This window comes from Pagrus major, chromosome 9 (genome assembly GCF_040436345.1).
Source record: "Pagrus major chromosome 9, Pma_NU_1.0".
Classification (NCBI taxonomy): domain Eukaryota; kingdom Metazoa; phylum Chordata; class Actinopteri; order Spariformes; family Sparidae; genus Pagrus; species Pagrus major.
This window is the reverse complement of record NC_133223.1, coordinates 1,084,991-1,090,990: the sequence shown is the minus strand read 5'-3', so window position 1 is coordinate 1,090,990 and position 6,000 is coordinate 1,084,991.

Below are 6,000 nucleotides of genomic sequence, written 5' to 3'. Positions count from 1 at the left end.
GCATATCAAAATTCTTTTAATAACTTTTTGTCAGAAGCATCCACAGATGCTGTGTGCAAAGTTTCGTGCAAATCGGTGAAATTGCCTGGGAGGAGTTCGAAAAAGTAGGTTTGCGACATTTCGCGAGCTAGCGAAAAAAAACGGTAGGCGGAAATGGGCGTGGCCTATATCAGGAGATTCAGCAAGATTCACTGAACGCGTGGATAAAGGTTTTTGAATGTACGACAAAGTACGTGGGAGTTATTAGCCAAAACACACTTTCCTTGATTATAGCGCCACCTAGTGCTGAAAATTCACAATGACAACAGATTATAAAATTTTTCGCCAGGTCTGATCTATATTCCAAGTTTGATGAGTTTTGGGGTATGTTCAGGCAGTGAAAAATGCGATCATTTGGGAAGAAGAAAAATAACAAAATATAAAGAATAATAATCATTACAATTACAATAGGGTCCTCGCAGTTTCACTGCTCGGGCCCTAATTAAAGCTGCAAGCAGCGATGAACGGGCCCTCGCAGTCCACGCGGGTCGGGGCGTGCTGCCGTCGCGGCATGCTGCCGTCGTTACATGCTGCCGTCGTTACATGCTGCTGTCGTGACATGCTGCTGTAGGGGCTTGTACTTGCAACAACTTCCATTGAGGAAATGAAAGTGAAGGCAGTGAAGCTGTCATTTCGTCATTTAGCAATCAAAGCGCCACCTATTGGTCGATTTGCACGAAATTTTGTAGAAATGCTCATCGTGCCATGGAACACAATTGCCAAAAGTTTTGTGTTCATCGGACTGTATTTCATCAAGATACACAAGAATGTCTGTTTGACCACAATGCGCAGGAAATTGTTGTTTTATATTTTGGGCGTTCTGTGGACTAGCACATTTCTTTAAATAACTTTTTGTCAGGAGGGTCCAGAGATGCTGCGTGCAAAGTTTGGTGCAAATTGGAAAAATTGCCTGGGAGGAGTTCGAAAAAGTAGGTTTGCGACATTTGGCGAATTTGCAAATGGAAATTCAGTGCGAACGTGGGCGTGGCCTACATGACACTGTTCGGATGTATTCAGGGAACACGTAGATATAATGTTTAACAATGTGCACCATATTATGTGGGAGTAATTAGCAAAAAACGTTTTTTCTTGATAATAGCGCCACCTGTTGGTCATTTTTGGTGTGTGAGTTACAGAGGCCAGTCTATACCACCCCTATGAATTTCATATCCATAAGTGTTATGGTGTGGGCACAGTGCCAAATATAAAATGAAACTGCCACCAGAGCGCCACCTAGTGTCAGATCGGTAACCCCTTTGTCAGCTATCCTCAGGAGGGCATTGGCAATGAGTGTACCAAGTTTTGTGTTCATCTGACCAACCGATGTTGAGATATAAAATACTTCAATTTAAAGAGCGCCACCTAGTGGTCGACGGCCAAAATTTCGCACAGAGCCTTTGGGGCTCATGAGCAAGTAGTATCCTGAGTTTGACGTCATTCGGACAGACCAATGTGGAGATATGCAACACTTCCTGTTGTGACCCAAATCTACAGGAAGTTGTTATTTAATAACTTGAGTATTGTTTGGAATAGCAAAATTCTTTTAATAACTTTTTGTCAGGAGGGTCCACTGATGCTGTGTGCAAAGTTTGGTGCAAATCGGTGAAATTGCCTGGGAGGAGTTCGAAAAAGTAGGTTTGCGACATTTCGCAAGCTAGCGAAAAAAAACGGTAGGCGGAAATGGGCGTGGCCTATATCATTAGATTCAGCACAGTTCACTGAACGCGTGGATGTAAGGTTTTTGAACGTGCGACAAAGTATGTGGACGTTATTAGCCAAAACACACTTGCCTTGATTGTAGCGCCACCTAGTGGTGAAAATTCAGAGTGACAACAGATTATAAAATTTTTCACCAGGTGTGACATATATTCCAAGTTTGATGCGTTTTGGGGTATGTTCAGGCAGTGAAAAATGCGATCATTTGGGAAAAAGAAAAATAATAATAATAATTAAAGCTGCAAGCAGCGATGAACGGGCCCTCGCAGTCCACACGGGTCGGGGCGTGCTGCCGTTGCGGCATGCTGCCGTCGTTACATGCTGCCGTCGTTACATGCTGCTGTCGTGACATGCTGCTGTCGGGGCTTGTACTTTCAACAACTTCCATGAGGAAATGAAAGTGAAGGCAGTGAAGCTGTCATTTCGTCATTTAGCAATAAAAGCGCCACCTATTGGTCGATTTGCACGAAATTTTGTAGAAATGCTCATCGTGCCATGGAACACAATTGCCAAAACTTTTGTGTTGATCGGACTGTATTTCATCAAGATACACAAGAATGTCTGTTTGACCACAATGCGCAGGAAATTGTTGTTTTATATTTTGGGCGTTCTGTGGACTAGCACATTTCTTTTAATAACTTTTTGTCAGGAGGGTCCAGAGATGCTGCGTGCAAAGTTTGGTGCAAATTGGAAAAATTGCCTGGGAGGAGTTCGAAAAAGTAGGTTTGCAACATTTGGCGAATTTGCAAATGGAAATTCAGTGCGAACGTGGGCGTGGCCTACATCACACTGTTCGGCTGTATTCAGGGAAACACGTAGATATAATGTTTAACAATGTGCACCCTATTATGTGGGAGTAATTAGCAAAAAACGTTTTTTCTTGATAATAGCGCCACCTGCTGGTCATTTTTGGTGTGTGAGTTACAGGGGCCAGTCTATACCACCCCTATGAATTTCTTATCCATAAGTGTTATGGTGTGGGCACAGTGCCAATTATAAAATGAAACTGCCACCAGAGCGCCACCTAGTGTCAGATCGGTAATACCTTCGTCAGTTGTCCTCAGGAGGACATTGGCAATCAGTGTACCAAGTTTCGTGTTAATCCGACCAACCAATGTCGAGATATAAAATACTTCAATTTAAATAGCGCCACCTAGTGGTCATGGGCCAAGATTTTGCACAGAGCTTTAGGGGCTCATGGGGAAGTAGTATCCTGAGTTTCACGTCATTTGGACAAACCAATGTGGAGATATGCAAGACTTCCTGTTGTGACCCGAGTCCACAGGAAGTTGTTATTTAATAACTTGAGTACTCCTTGGCATATCAAAATTCTTTTAATAACTTTTTGTCAGAAGCATCCACAGATGCTGTGTGCAAAGTTTCGTGCAAATCGGTGAAATTGCCTGGGAGGAGTTCGAAAAAGTAGGTTTGCGACATTTCGCGAGCTAGCGAAAAAAAACGGTAGGCGGAAATGGGCGTGGCCTATATCAGGAGATTCAGCAAGATTCACTGAACGCGTGGATAAAGGTTTTTGAATGTACGACAAAGTACGTGGGAGTTATTAGCCAAAACACACTTTCCTTGATTATAGCGCCACCTAGTGCTGAAAATTCACAATGACAACAGATTATAAAATTTTTCGCCAGGTCTGATCTATATTCCAAGTTTGATGAGTTTTGGGGTATGTTCAGGCAGTGAAAAATGCGATCATTTGGGAAGAAGAAAAATAACAAAATATAAAGAATAATAATCATTACAATTACAATAGGGTCCTCGCAGTTTCACTGCTCGGGCCCTAATTAAAGCTGCAAGCAGCGATGAACGGGCCCTCGCAGTCCACGCGGGTCGGGGCGTGCTGCTGTCGGGGCGTGCTCCTTACCCGGACCCATAGCCCCGTTATTGTGCGCGCATGTCTTAACTGATAGGCAAAAATGGTTTTGTGTTGATAATAGCGCCACCTGCTGGTGATTTTTGGTGTGTGAGTTACAGATGCCAGTCTATACCACCCCAATCAGTTTCATGTCCATAAGTGTTATGGTGTGGGCACAGTGCCAATTATAAAATGAAACTGCCACCAGAGCGCCACCTAGTGTCAGATTGGTAACACCTTCGTCAGTTGTCTTCAGGAGGCCATTGGCAATCAGTGTACCAAGTTTTGTGTTAATCCGACCAACCAATGTCGAGATATAAAATACTTCAATTTAAATAGCGCCACCTAGTGGTGATGGGCCAAGATTTAGCACAGAGCCTTAGGGGCTCATGGGGAAGTAGTATCCTGAGTTTCACGTCATTTGGACAAACCAATGTGGAGATATGCAACACTTCCTGTTTGGAACGAAATCTGCAGGAAGTTGTTATTTAATAACTTGAGTATTCTTTGGCATATCAAAATTCTTTTAATAACTTTTTGTCAGAAGGGTCCACAGATGCTGTGTGCAAAGTTTCGTGCAAATTGGTGAAATTGCCTGGGAGGAGTTCGAAAAAGTAGGTTTACGACATTTGGCGAGCTAGCGAAAAAAAATGGTAGGCAGAAATGGGCGTGGCCTACATCAGGAGATTCAGCACAATTCACTGAACGCGTGGATGTAAGGTTTTTGAATGTGCGACAAAGTATGTGGGAGTTATTAGCCAAAACACACTTTTCTTGATTGTAGCGCCACCTAGTGGTGAAAATTCTCAACGACAACAGATTATAAAATTTTTCGCCAGGTCTGATCTATATTCCAAGTTTGGTGACTTTTGGGGTATGTTCAGGCAGTGAAAAATGCGATCATTACGGACAAAGAAAAATAATAATAATAATTAAAGCTGCAAGCAGCGATGAACGGGCCCTCGCAGTCCACACGGGTCGGGGCGTGCTGCCGTTGCGGCATGCTGCCGTCGTTACATGCTGCCGTCGTTACATGCTGCTGTCGTGACATGCTGCTGTCGGGGCTTGTACTTTCAACAACTTCCATGAGGAAATGAAAGTGAAGGCAGTGAAGCTGTCATTTCGTCATTTAGCAATAAAAGCGCCACCTATTGGTCGATTTGCACGAAATTTTGTAGAAATGCTCATCGTGCCATGGAACACAATTGCCAAAACTTTTGTGTTGATCGGACTGTATTTCATCAAGATACACAAGAATGTCTGTTTGACCACAATGCGCAGGAAATTGTTGTTTTATATTTTGGGCGTTCTGTGGACTAGCACATTTCTTTTAATAACTTTTTGTCAGGAGGGTCCAGAGATGCTGCGTGCAAAGTTTGGTGCAAATTGGAAAAATTGCCTGGGAGGAGTTCGAAAAAGTAGGTTTGCAACATTTGGCGAATTTGCAAATGGAAATTCAGTGCGAACGTGGGCGTGGCCTACATCACACTGTTCGGCTGTATTCAGGGAAACACGTAGATATAATGTTTAACAATGTGCACCCTATTATGTGGGAGTAATTAGCAAAAAACGTTTTTTCTTGATAATAGCGCCACCTGCTGGTCATTTTTGGTGTGTGAGTTACAGGGGCCAGTCTATACCACCCCTATGAATTTCTTATCCATAAGTGTTATGGTGTGGGCACAGTGCCAATTATAAAATGAAACTGCCACCAGAGCGCCACCTAGTGTCAGATCGGTAATACCTTCGTCAGTTGTCCTCAGGAGGACATTGGCAATCAGTGTACCAAGTTTCGTGTTAATCCGACCAACCAATGTCGAGATATAAAATACTTCAATTTAAATAGCGCCACCTAGTGGTCATGGGCCAAGATTTTGCACAGAGCTTTAGGGGCTCATGGGGAAGTAGTATCCTGAGTTTCACGTCATTTGGACAAACCAATGTGGAGATATGCAAGACTTCCTGTTGTGACCCGAGTCCACAGGAAGTTGTTATTTAATAACTTGAGTACTCCTTGGCATATCAAAATTCTTTTAATAACTTTTTGTCAGAAGCATCCACAGATGCTGTGTGCAAAGTTTCGTGCAAATCGGTGAAATTGCCTGGGAGGAGTTCGAAAAAGTAGGTTTGCGACATTTCGCGAGCTAGCGAAAAAAAACGGTAGGCGGAAATGGGCGTGGCCTATATCAGGAGATTCAGCAAGATTCACTGAACGCGTGGATAAAGGTTTTTGAATGTACGACAAAGTACGTGGGAGTTATTAGCCAAAACACACTTTCCTTGATTATAGCGCCACCTAGTGCTGAAAATTCACAATGACAACAGATTATAAAATTTTTCGCCAGGTCTGATCTATATTCCAAGTTTGATGAGTT